This window comes from Falco naumanni, chromosome Z, assembly GCF_017639655.2.
Source record: "Falco naumanni isolate bFalNau1 chromosome Z, bFalNau1.pat, whole genome shotgun sequence".
Lineage (NCBI taxonomy): Eukaryota > Metazoa > Chordata > Aves > Falconiformes > Falconidae > Falco > Falco naumanni.
In genome coordinates this window covers 54,077,651-54,091,923 of record NC_054080.1, presented here as the reverse complement: position 1 = coordinate 54,091,923, position 14,273 = coordinate 54,077,651, and the positions used below count along the sequence as shown (strand labels likewise).

General features: G+C 39.5%; 1 protein-coding gene across 22 annotated transcripts in view; it reads right to left on the bottom strand.

The window, feature by feature from the left end:
• The window catches only part of PTPRD (protein tyrosine phosphatase receptor type D), a 380,568-nt gene extending 366,519 nt beyond the window's left edge, over positions 1-14,049 (bottom strand). For 13 of the 22 annotated variants that reach the window (XM_040580317.1, XM_040580325.1, XM_040580320.1 and 10 more), the window contains exon 1: positions 13,174-13,610. The gene's annotated coding sequence lies outside the window, so the exon portion shown is untranslated. Of the gene's footprint in view, positions 1-12,477; positions 12,555-13,173; positions 13,611-13,959 lie in introns of those variants that run through there. The other 9 variants (XM_040580321.1, XM_040580322.1, XM_040580331.1 and 6 more) reach the window with 3 other exon arrangements.
• Between the last annotated feature and the right edge of the window lie 224 nt (positions 14,050-14,273).

The window sequence follows — 14,273 nt, the reverse complement described above, 5'->3', positions numbered from 1 at the left end:
TTCAACTTAAATAAATAAATAAATAAATAAATAGAATAATTTTTAAAAGATCACTGTAGTGTGCATACTTGGTTTTGAACCACACACATGCTTCTTTTTTAAACCTACATACACTCTCACGGATTTCAACGATGTTACAGAGTGGTGAACTTACCTAGATATACAGTTGCGCGTATGGGTGAACCTCACTTCTCTATTGCATTCTAAAACATTCTAAAACAGAAGTGGTTTTCTTCACCCTTTCTGCCCTTGCTTACATTTTCATATATATGTTTTCACATTTTTACACTTCTACTATATATAATGACAGAACAAAAAATCAGTTCCTGCTAACTTGCTGTGCAATTAAATCCATTTGATACCGTGGGAGTTTGTGCATGGATAAACTGAACCATATGCAGCACACAGTTCTTATTACTGAGGAGTTCTTATACACAAGGATTGTATATATATATATATAGACAATAAATACATATACATATATATATATATATACACAATATATACAATAAAGCTCATTTACAATCAATCCTTCATTAATCTACAACAAAAATTTTTCTTCCTAACACTTAAAAAATACTACTGACATTTCCTCTCTCATTTGGTGTGTTTAACAGTGGCAGCAGCCATAGATGTTCTGTATTTTTAAAGTCATTTCAGGAGATCTGGTTACATGACTCTCAGCATCTATAGTTATTTTTAGCTATATGTCTATAAAGAACTTTTTTCTTCAAAGTTATCCTTACATTTCCAGATAATTAGTAAAGGATAAGAGCAGAGTGAAAATTAGAGTGTTTTACAAGCAGGGTGGTTGGTTTGTTTGCTTTTTCCTGTATTATTCATACTCTGTTAGGCAAGGACACAAATCAGGGACTAAATTCTAGACTGTAAACTGCAGGAGATACCTACAAGGATCCTCTTATGTATAACGATGCAAATAGTAAGAGGATTTTTGCAAAGTACAGCTGACTGGGCTAGTTTTTATCATTCTGCAGATCTCTGTAATCTCTCTGTCTGGGCAGCATATTTGTGATGCACAAGTGTACGATTCCTTCATACCTCTGAGACATCCTAAAACTGCAGCTCTAAAATTATTTTTGATAGTTCAAGTACACACTAACAATGCAAAGGAATATATTATATACACACCACCTGTCCCCTATATAGAAATCCAATAAAGGACTGCACAGCTATCTAAAATTATGTCTGGTTAGTATTGTTTATTCTGAGTTCTGTGATTCTGCCCATCTGAAAGTATTAAGGAATTCCTGATTGTCATTTAAACAGTTAAACATCAACTCACACCACTGATGCTAGTTCAATTACGAGTTACTTGATTACCAGTTACATGATAAGCCCTCTCACACAGCTGTAACTTTTAATGTAGGCACATCTTACAATTAGTAAAATACCCATGAAATCTATAGTTTAAATAAAGGGAAACCACAAGACTTCTGAAGGATAAGCTTCACCTATAGTTTGTGTTAAGAAGCATCAGAAAACTGTTTTATTGTTTTCACAGTCTAAGTCTGAAAGGGAATTGCTGAACGTAAAAGATACCTTCACAGTCCTCCAAAGGAAGACTGGGTTTTGTAAGGAATACCGTGGTATCTTCAAGGGGACACTGTGGGGAAGAAATATTTGAGATGGACCTCCTATCCTTCTCCAGTCTACATACCATTAAGAAAAGCAGAAAAATCATCAGCATTATAGTAAAACACTGGTGAAAATTAGAGACGAGAAAATCTGAATACATTTTTCTTTTCAGCAAGTTTGAAGGTAAAAAAAAAAGGAAACATTTTATCAGGAAACAAAGAACTGATAAATCAAAATGTTAATCTGCCAAACATCTACACTATTTGTAAACAGAAAGCAGTCAAAACATTGACAAGATCTGCCACACATTCTGAAGTACAAGGTTTCAGTTAAATGAATTTCTGAAAACGGCTTTTTGTATGAACAGAACTCTGAAAATGTGCAAGTACTGAAAGCCATGTCTGTACCAAAAGCCAAAAGAACTAATTCTGAAAGAAGCTTTGAGCTCTGCATATATTCAGACAAGCTGCACAACTTCAGTATTAGCTTTGAACCACTACAAAGGGCAACCAAAATTGCAATTAAACATCTGTGTTAAGGGTGTGGTTACCTGCACTCTCAGCAAAACACAAAGTCTCAGCTTCTATGACTTCATTCCCAACAGTGGAACCATATACTCCTAGCTCCCCTCCACAGCTACTAAATTATTAAATATACGCAACTCCAGTCAGCAGCAGAAATCTAGTAATAGAACCGAATCTGGAGCAGTCATCTACCCTACACTAACTGAAACAAAACTTACAAATCCAAAGTCGAGGGAAATCCTGCTTATTGTCCCATGTGTGTATTTATATGCCTAAGTCAAGAAAAGCAGCCATTGTTAACCACTAAGTAGATGGAATAATAACTATTAGTAAAAAACTACAGTGAGAATCTGCTTTAAAATTCTCAAACACATAAAACATAGCGAAGCAAATACTAAGAAAAGTACAGTGAGTGTGACAATGTCTGACAAATGTTGTCTATTAATGAAATGTAACGCTTCAAAACATTCATACAGCAGTTTTGTGTTCTCCTGAAAAACATCTAGATGATTCTCCTGGAAAACCCACCACTGAAGTGAGCTTGAAAGACTGGGAACCTATACTCCTGAAGTTTCTCACCAGAAGATGAACTAGCAACTCTTTTACCAGATAGTTCATCTGTGAGAACAAACTATCAGTATTGTTTTGCAATAAAAACTGACTCGCTCTGACAGAAATGGGGGTTAAGGAACTGAATTCAGCTGAATAACACACTTAAATTGAAGGCTGTACCTGGAATGAAGCACTCACACTTGAATTTAAATCTGCTACTTCTGCATCTAGAGACAGAAATACCAAAATGGCACCAGAGATATATACTTCTTTGTTGTTCCACTCATGCAGTTCTCCAGACACAAGCCAGGAGAAGCTGTCAAGCAGGTCTGTTTCTCTTACTGTGTTCCCTCTTCTAATGTGGAGAGCCTCCTGATGTGAAAAATGGGAAGATGTCACAGATAACCAAAAGACAATGTTGTATCCTACCCAAGACATAAAAGAAAGCACAGAACTTCTTTAAAAAATATCCCAGAGTTACTCAAATACCTCAATGAAGGCAGCAGGTGTACACGTATTGATGTGGTGTTTTAAGTACAGCAATGGATAGGAAAATCTATATTGAAAGACTGCTTTGTAGATATCTATACATAGTCAAAGAATTAGAGATTAATGCGAAAAGGACAAGCCCATAACACTTAGCCCAAGACATAAAAAAAAAAACAAATGAAGCCTTTGAGATCCTAATGACAATAGGTTTCAGAGTGAATTGCTAGAACATAACAAATATTCATAATTCAAGTAACATTCTGAAATAAGGACAGCCTACGGAGCCATTCCCAGAGTTTTTGAGAGTTCACAACATCAGCTATTATCAAACAATGAGAAACAAAAACTGCTACAAAGAGTTACCTTTAAGTAATACCTGAAGACTCATTCAAGACAGAGTGATGTACACAATGGAAGAGCTGGAGTGAAGTAGGCATCAGTATTTCTTCAGTAATACATATTTCTCCTTGATTTACTAACTGCCATTTTTCATATGAAGGACAGACCTCCAGCTAAAATGTTCCCAGCAATGCAAAACCAGGGCTGACAACAACTTGGAGAAAGAAGAGGCAGGGAAGGGGCATCCCCAGTCACAGCAGTCAAATTGCCATTAAGCCTGTGGCAGTTTTGGTTCACTGGGAAACTTCTGAGGTTGTAAATTTCAGTCTTTACTCTTTCAAGTGGCTAAATTCAGGCTTCTCCCACCCCAAAATTCTTCAATGTTCTCAAGTGTTCTTTCCGTTAAATATGCAATAGTTATTAACACCGTTAATAACTCTCCAAGCAACAGGTTCAAACCACAGAAAACACCTCTGCCTAATTTTCTAACTGGCACCTGCAATGTGAAGTTAATTGAAAGCAAAAAATGTCACATCAAAATGGCAAGTTCCTCACCTCTTTACAATGATGACAAAAAAAAAAGCTGAAAAACCAGTAACACAGTTCATGAATTTATCTATTAAAGAGAATAGATCTGTTAAGCACTGGTTACTATATAAGCATTTCTAGCAACTCATTCATCACCATAGAAAAATCCCATCACACCTTTCTTCTACACACAACAATTTATTTCCATCTTTTAAATTAACACCTCTCTCTAAACTGGACTACTGCAGAGATCAGCAAAGATGAAACAATAGTTTTAAGTCCATTGCACCTTTCAGAGGTTATGCAATCCCAAGTAACAAGTAGAAAGACAGAGTTTATAAATTAGAATTGTTTGAAGATAGAGAAATCCACATGTCTAAGAAATCCAGTAGTTATTTTCATGCTTTCTAATAAATCTGGAATAAGATCACCCTTGTGCACCAGATTAATAAAGCAATCCAATGAATAAATCAGCCAGGGATACAATCCTAGGAAGAGCCCTTATAGGGATTACATTGACTAGAAGGACACATATCTGATCCATCAAGAACAGCTGAAGAGTTGGAAAATAAAGTTCCTTTTTACGTATATATAGTATTTACTCTATTTAGTTCAAAACCATCTAGAAATTTCCAAGCTAACTGAAATACTATTGCTAAAGTCTTAACACTGTTTTTTTTACAGAGTCACTGTAATCATGCGAAATTAAACCCAAGGAATGCTAGGATTCTTACAGAGGTATGATTGCTTCTGCAGGCATTCACTGCCACCTGTTAGCATTACAAAGTACAATGCTCTCTTCATTATCTACTGCCATTGATATATTTATATTTTTCATCTAGTCAGTATGCTAAAACTTCATGTGACCATTTAAGGCAGCTTTTGGTAATGTTAAATGGGAAACAGGTGTAAATTCTACATATTGACTTTGTGACAACAAAATTTTACATTAATTATCCACTTCCCTTTAACAGAAATAAAAATGCATTAGAGTATCGTTAATATCAACTAAGACAAATATTTCTTTAAGTTAATATGATATGTTTTCTTTCACATGACATGTACAATAGAAAAATTCAACGCTTCTCATGTCAAGCAAAAATAATATCCAAAGATATCCAAATCATCAAACAAGGTAAGCAAAATAATTTTGCTGTTCGGAAGACTCGGTTAATCAATAGATCATTGATGCACTTAATGATAATTTGCAAAAGTCCATTATTCATGAAATGGATGAAAAATGAAAAAAAAACAAACAAACAAACACAAGCCACCAAACTTACCAGTGAATGCTTTTGTTATTTATGGTAAAATTTATTGGTAAATCATGAATATTTATTACTTAAGCAAAAACAGTTTTCCAAATAAAGTTGATGGCATGCTGCCAATAAGTAGAATACATAGGCATTTGGCAAAATGCCATTTCCTTGATGCAAAGCTGTTCTAAAGTGATTCTTGTTGGATATGTATTTCTCTTTACCAAAATGCTTCTTACTCCCTAATTTATGAGAGACTATAAATCAATTCATCAGATGTTTTATTAAGCTTTCTCCTCCATATTTTAATTTAACCACTACTAGAATTATCCAAAGTAAAAACTGCTATTATTTAAGCAAAGACACAAAGGCACTATAGATCCGATCCAAACAATGCTGCTGTCAAAGGAAATCTTTCTCACTAACCACTGAGGGTTTTCAGCCTATTAGGACAGCTCTTCTAAGGCTTGACTGAAAAATCCACATATACCATTAAGGTACAAATTAACACAAACAGTTCAAAAAAGCTCTGAAAGCTTAACAATAAAACAGCACGTTTTGTTGTGCAGCTTTCTCTGCCAAGATTCACTTTTCAATAGCTAATCACATAACCGTATATCAAGAAAAATCTTCAACAGCTCAAGAAAGGCAGACAATCCATAAAGGAAATCTGAAAGTCTGATCTTAACAAACACTTCTGAAAGGACACGTCAGAGCTATCAAAACTATCCATCTCTATTGGCAATACATATTGTCATACCCAAACTAAAGAAGGTAACACTAAATACCATTTACCCTTTCTATCTAACAAATACGTACCCTCTCATCACTGAAGCGTATCAACTGTGCCTTGGTAAAGCTTGCTGAAAACGGTTAATGTATATTTTTACCAGAAAAAAAACCACACCCTATTTTTAGGTGAAAGAGTAAGTTCGTGCTTAGTAAAAACTTTATGCATATCTGATACAATTGAAATCATAAGTCAACAGCGTAAATTGCAAATTTCCACTGTTTAAAATAGTATGTAAGTAGTTCTAAATAAAGTCACATAACTGTATTTACTTTTTATAGCCCTTTCTGGGTGTTTCTGTGAAACAGAAGGGCATACTCATGACTAAATTTGTCTTTATTATTCATAAATTTACTCACTATCACTAGTATAAGTATCTTCCTGAACCATGCTGCAATACAAGGTCAGCACTGAACATACCTAGCTGTTTTGTTTTTTTTTTCTTGAGATATTCTATTGGTTACGTTGGCGTAGAGACATAAGGCTGTAAATTCCTATCCTCCATCAGTACCACTGACCTCAGAGCAAACCCCACAACTGGCTACAGGCATTCAACATCCATCATTGCTCCTGAAACCTAATCTTTCAGGGAAGGACAGCTGCACTGGGCAGCAGTTAAGCAGCTTTCTAAGATACACTATCATCCCAAACAAACAAAAATAAATAAATAAAACTTCCTGTCCTACTTTCCGATCAGTGTTTTAGAAATCTTTCATTGCATGCACTTCACACCAAATAAATTACTTTTATCTACACACAGACAGACAAAGTTCTCATCTAGTATTCACAGACCATTTTTTTAAAACTTTCTTACACCTAAAATATAGCTGGTTGCTTACTAATAACAAATGGTCAAATTGTTTGTTACAAAGATGTAGCAAAAGAGGTAAAGAAATGATGCACTTGACATGCACAGTACCGAAAACCAAAGAAGGCAATCTCTGGTTCTACATTTACAAACTGCCTTTTAGAAAAAGACCTCCCTGCTTACAGTAAATCCAACAGAGGGAGAAAGCCCCTTCCTTTAAGAAAAGTAAAAAGAAAACAAAATTTAAAATGTGATCCATGGGAGTTTAGTTATGTAGATGAACAAAGACAAATTAATCATGCCTCCACGCTGAAAATCATGACACATCTGCTTCATAAACCCTTTTTTCTGTTGCACAAAAGAGATGAAAGAAAGGTATAGAATACAGAATATCTCTGTGTATTTTTGGGACTTCAATAAGATCAATTTTATCATATTTTTTCAGAAAAAAATAAAGTAAAAAGCATTGTTCTTTAATAATGAGTGTTTCACTTTTACAAAAGCATGCAGAAATGTGAAGAAAAAAAAGAGAAGAGAAGAGAAGAGAAGAGAAGAGAAGAGAAGAGAAGAGAAGACAGTAGAAATGGCAGTCTCATTATTGCTTGTACACAAATTTCACCTTTCTTTGGGAAAGCTTTATAAAAAGAAAACACCCTACAGACAATTTAAAAATGCAGTTAATTTTTTAATTCAATCAGCATTGTCAAGCAAGCAGAATTACTGACTCTAAACTTAGCAAACAATTATTTTCTAAAGGTCAGAAAGCCTATGACATTGTTACCAGAATGTATTTGAATTTGCTCTCACTGAGTCAAAGCAAGTAACAAAACCCCAAATTTCTGGGTAAAACCAGTGAATAATCCAAGGTGAGACACTGAAATTGAAATGGGATCGGGCAAATTTGCAAAAGAAATGTATAGCTATTTGTAAATTTAGGCCTTAATCCAAATTTGTTTCAATCAGGTGGGCACTGACTATATTCTTGATGAGAATCAGCAGATTATGCCATCTAAAAAGGCAGATTTTACACACCACTTACTGAACTCTGACTTACACATACATAATCGCCAGAACACTAAAAACTGTAAAAGAAAGAGCAATACACTCGCTTGTGTTACTCCGTACACCACATCTGATGCGCTGTTTGGGAAAAAAAGTACACATTATCTGACTACAACAATATGTGAGCAGTTCGGCTGGCACTAACTAGGACATCCATTTTGATTGTCTGCAAACAACATATTAATTTGTGTACCAGTGGAGCGACTCTAATAATTGGAGGATTACTGAAAAACTCAACTCTACTATGCTTAACTATAAAGAAGCACAGCGCAGGGCATGATAGGATAATAGGGCAAGTCCTCTGGTATAATAAACCAAAAGTGCCTAAAAGTCCATCATTTTCAGTTGGCAGAGAAGGAGGAAATTTTCTCCACAGTCTTTGCATTTGAAAGAACACACAGAATCTCCAGCAGATATCAGACACGCAATTATAAACAGGGGAACTGATTTTTGCAAATCTCTATATGTTTTGGAACTCTACTGCAAGATCAATCACCTTTTTCGTTGTGGATTACTTTGGTTACTGTGCTACTAAGCTTACGGACAAGGCTGTCACAACATATAAGCATAAGATGCTGTAAGTCTTTTTATTTTAGGGAAGTATGGACTATGTGTACCTGCTGATGTAGTTACAAATAAACTGATAAACAGACTATTTAGGATGAACTGTCGCTTTAATATAAAGAACCTGAATAATAATCATGTTTTTAAAAAGCAATGCTTTCAGTATTTACAACCTACTTTCTTGAATGTAACATGATTTTTTACAAACCATTTGTATTATCTTGTAGCTATTTCCCCTGCATTTTAGCTATCCACCTCCTATAGGAAAACACAAAGATGCAATTGTTTTAATAAATATTACCAATCACCAACCGAAAGCCATCTGAGCTTAAGAAATATAAGTTAAAATTGTGCAATAGCGGACATATGGTTCTATCAATGCACAGCGGCTTAAACAAGTGAAGTGAAGCTTGTTGGAAAGGAATTTACAGGCAAAGCACTCTCATGCAATCTTTTTCTACATCATCAGATTTCTCCAGTTGTACTGCAGCTTTCACAGTAGTAGATCACCAAGAGAAGTAACGCTTCCTCTTTACTCCTACTTGTAAATCACTAATAGTATATGAAGGAGTATTTTTAAACGCAGACTCTTGCTTTAGGCTGCCAAGTTGCCAGTGTACCCTCATTAATTAGCTTCATTTAAGGCCTTTACCAAAGAAAAAAAAAAAGGATTAAGCAAATAAACAACTCACAAAGTATGTTAAATTGAGAGTTTTCATAAAAATATTGTATGTTCTCTGTGTTATGCCAACTGTTTTTAAATAGAATTACAATGTAAGCAAGCTCCTGTTACAACAGACGGCATTACGTGACTCTGACACTGAAATTAAAACAGTAAATATCTACACCTTTTCTCAAATTTTAAAGAACAAAGGTTAAAAATCACCACAATCTTATAGAAAAATGAAACAACGATTTGTAGACCTGTACTGTATTATTTCTTTTGATATCCAAAGTGCAAATGAAGTGCCTATCCTCTGCATTTTGAAGACACCGCCTTGGTTTACAGACACATAGTAAGACTTACAGTTTTGAACAGATGTTTATCATTTGAGACCTTTAAAGTGGATTTCATTACATTTCATCAAGACTTTACCTAAGGGCACACACGCATATTTCAGAAAATTAAACTCAGTCAATATTTGCACAACTGTTGTCCATAATACAACAAAAACCTTCTTGCTGAAACTGGCCAAATACCACATTATACATAAAACTCTGCTGTTTTAAAGACAGCTTATTAAAAAATTAAAAAAACATAGGGAAACTGCATTTTGATTGTATGACCTTACTGTGATTCAGCTTGAAAATCCTTTTAAATGAGAATTTTCAAAGAGCTTAGTAACGGAAGTTCATTTTGAAGGAAATCCAATATGCAAATATTTCAGCTGTGCTCTCTTACAAATTCTCTGCCTTGCCAGTTTGAAAAACTGAAAATCAACAATGGAACAGTGTAAGTATACTTGACCTTATTGCCTAATGTCTATGAAGAATGCTACGGCTGGTGGATTTTAAATTTCTGAAACTGACACTCTTAAATGTGTAGTGCATCTTCAGCCCAGATCCCATAAATGCTGACTACACTCCAGCCAAAGCCTTGGAGCTGCCACACTCTCAAACTTACGTAACACTTACAAAGCTAGTTTAAATACAACATCAGTTTATGTCTGTTCCTGCCTTGAAGTAATCCTGTTTAGTTTATCTTTTAACCCTACACTTGCATGGAACAGTACCATTACTAATCAAATAGAAGATACATACAGGCAATAAATCTGATTTTCTCATCTTACAGAACATATGAAATGCAGGGAGACACTCAAATCCAACTTTGCCCAAAATCTGTACCTCCTGAGTCAATGTTTATCCCCAGCTTCAACAGCACACAGCAAAGCAGGGAGGAAAGAACTATGTTGGACACTACACACGAGTGGGGAAAATGGATAAAGTACGGTAAAAAACCCAACCAAATAATATACAATTTGTATGCGGTAAGTATGTATACAGTAAGTAACTGCAGTCTCATTCATCAGTGAGGAATAAATTAATGGCAACTTTGCTTTTGACATTAGGCACCTGTGTAAAATACGTCTGGTGAAAGAGTGAGCATATGTCATGTACCGGTATTTGCTGTACGAGAGCAGTTTATACAGGCCCCTAGTGGCTCAGCACACACAGCAGCAGATGAGGGGGATTCCTACTCTTCAGCTTGTTAGTTTTGGTCCCTGCATTATTCAAACACAGGAACAAAAGGCAATCTTAAAAATGAAAGGTCAGTCACTGACCAGACTCAAATCACGAGTTCTGGTGTTCTTTCACACCCCCCCAAATCTGTTCTTGCAAACCCTCCTCTCAGACTGAGCACCGATTTACTATCTCCCATTGAGTTCACTGACATGGCTGGAGTCTGAGTTACGTAACTGTCACAGCAGAACGCTTACTTCACTTTATTCTTCAGCGCTCATTTTAAAAGTAGTATGACTGGTGGGTCTAAAAGCAGGTCCTAAGACCCATTCCTGAAATCTAGAAATACCGAGATACTGTTTCCCTCCTCTCCACACACCATTCCTGACAGCTTGCCATAGCACACACAAACCATTATGAATTTCTTAGTGCCTTCTTAGAGTAGAAGTCTTTTACTTAGGGAAAGCTTTCAGAGCTTTAAGTGGATACAGAAAAGCTATACATCATTTCTGCACTGAGAGAAATCTAAATATACTCCACCGTATTACCACAAGTGACAAAACTAAAATTGGAAAGCTACTCCTGTAAAAAGTCTCTCATTAAATCCTTCTTCCTTTCTATATAACACTCAGTGCCTTGAAAATCCCATGCCAGTACATTTACAGCTTTTAGCAATTTTGACTGGGCAAAATTTGACAGCTGAATTTATTAAACTGACCAGTTTGTCAATTTAACACATTAAAAGAGCAGTAACAGAAGATCTCATGAGACGGCATTTAAAGAACATGTCAAAAAATTGCCATATTAAAGTAATATACAAGTACGTATGATTGTATTTAGGAGAGCGGAGAATCTTTTTTTTCTTCAGAGTTGCTCTGTTCAATAAGAATTGTAGGAGCTTTGTGTGCTCCCAACCCAGGAGAAAATGATGTAATTTACTACACACTTTTACAGCAAGAAAAGTACTGACTGTTACAACATTATAAACCACTAGCAGATACAAGAGGAAGGAAAAATATGGTACATATACATTTTCCCATTTTTGGATCAAAATTTCCAATAAATGTCCTGATATTACAGCAGTTGGTTGCGCCTGAACAAAGGTACATCAGAAGCAATCTCTGAAAGGCTGTGAAGACAATCACAACTTCTCACATTAATCCTAAGTTTAGAAGAATATAGGCTTCCCCAAAAATACTCGCATCTGCAAAAACGAAACTCCAAAGCAAATCAGCATCTACAAACTCATCACCAACGCAACGCCATCTCAGACGACAAGTGAAGGAACACATAAAACCCTAACTATTCTGAGTAAACAGAATGACCCTTCTATGTAGACACCGAGAATACGGACATAGTAAGCATGGTCAAAGGAGCTGCCACCCTTCCATGAGGCACTGTACCAAGGCCAGGCAAAAGAACAAAACACGCATGACAGCAGTCTGGAGAGGTAACAAGGAGCAGACATTCAAAAGCCGTACATGCAACTGTGAGTGGTAACCGCTTACAAAGGAAATACTACAGTCCTGTTGGGAAGGGAGGGGGCAGAAAACAGGCAAAAGACGGAATTCGGTGGAAGAAAACAACTGTTTTATTTGCCAGCCTGGGAGAGCCCGGTTGCAGCAGTGAGGAGTGCCTGCCTGCACGGGCAGCCGGCGCACAGGGAGCTGCTAAGTTTGCCGAACAAATTCAAGACCCCTTTTGTAAGCGCTCGGAATGAGTTTCCAGCCCGATGTGCCTCCTTTCAAGTGGTTTCGGGAGAGTAAACAAAGAAATTAAAAGCCTAACCTGTGAAATGCTTCGCATCTCCGTGCCTCCCCGCTCCGCCGACAGAGAGGAGGAGAAGGAGGAAGAGGAGGAGGAGGAGGAGGAGGAGAAGGAGGAGGAGGAGGAGGAGGAGGAGGAGGAGGAGGAGGAAGAGGAGGAGGACGAGGACGAGGAGGAGGAGAATAAGGAGGAGGGAGCCCTCCTCGGACCGGCGCTGGGGGTCCCTGCCGGCCGCTCGCCCCCCCACCCCCTCTCCAGCGGTAGGCTCCTCGCCTCTCACCCCTGCTACCTTCCCTTCTCCCCACCCGTTAGAATAAACAAAATAGTTGATATTTCGATCGCCAAACCAAACAGCCAACGTGTAATTACTGTAGTCCCCCTCTCCGCCCGTGTTCAGTGGCATTCAGTGGAAACGTCGACTCCGATCCATCACTCGCCCTCACCCTGCCCCATCCCCCGTCCCCGCACCGCAGCTCTCCTCCCGCCCCGCTGCGCAGGCCTCGCCGCCGGGCTGGGAACGGAGGGAGCGAGCTGGCCACGGCCGAGGGAGAGCCCCGGGGCAAGCAGGGGGAGAGTTGTGTGCGAGGCATCTGTGCGCCAGGCTGCACACGCACGCACACACACATCCTCATGCGCGCTCACACGCACAAACGCGCCGAAAGAGGCGGCAAAGACGGAGCGGCGGCGGGGAAAATGGGTCAGGAGCGTGGCAGTTACCTGGTCATGCTGGCTCCCCCGGTCCCAGCAGCAGCAGCCGCCGCCGCCGGCTGCCCGTCCGCCGCCGCTTCCCGCCGCCGCCACCTCCCGCCGTTGCTCCCGGTCGTCTCCGGGGCGGCCAATTTAATCCAAGCCCCGCAGCAGCAGCAGCAGCAGCAACAGCAGCAGCAGCAGCAACAGCAGCAGCTACGAGACCCCTGCCGCTGCTGCCTGGCGCCGGTGCGTGTCTCTCACAGTCCGGCGCCGGGAAGCAGGAGAGAGTGAACGAGAGTCCGAAAATCCAGCATCCAGAAGAGCCAGGTCCCCGCCTGCCTCCTCCTGCCAGCGCCACCTCTCCTCCGCTCTGCTCTGTTCCGCTCTGCTCTTCTTTTCTTCTTCTTCTTCCTGCGGCGGCTGCTGCTGCTGCTGCTCCCGGGCGCGCTCTCTGTTCCCTAGCTGCTGCTCTGTTTCCCCTCCTCCTCCTCCTCCTCTTCCTCCTCCTCCCTCTCTCCCCTTCTTCCTTCCCCCTTCGTTCTTTTTTTACCTCCCTTCCTCCCTTTCTTTTCTTCCTTCGGCTCTTTTAGCCGATTCTTTCGCTACAAATAGAAGCGAGGTCGCCCCCCGCCCCCCCCCAACTATCCCGCGCCCCCCCCCCGCCCCCCCCCGCCCCCCCCCCCCCCGGGAAAAGTGCAGTGCAAACAAAAGCGAGGGAAGAGGGCACGGAGCGGGCGGAGCGGGGAGGGCAGAGACGGGAAAAATCCCCAGAAACCGTCCCCGAGAGCTGAAACACGAGCAACCTTCACGGACCCCGCCTCGCTCCTCCGGGAGAGAACGGGGACGCCGTGGCTACACTGGTGGAGACGACACTCTCTCCTTTCGTGGGTTTGTTGTTGTGGGGTTTGGGCTTGTTGGTCATTGGTTTGTTGGTTGGTTTGGGTGGGTGGGTGGTTTGGTTTTGGTTTTTTTTCTTGTGGGTGGTGGTTTGTTGGCGTGTCGTCCCGTCCGTCCCCCCCCCCCCCCCCGCCTTTAATCCTCTTAGGCTGTGTGGATCCAGGATCTTTGTGGCCCCGAGTGCTAGGGAAGCTTGTTGCCGAGCTCTGTGCCTGTGCGCGCCTGTGTCT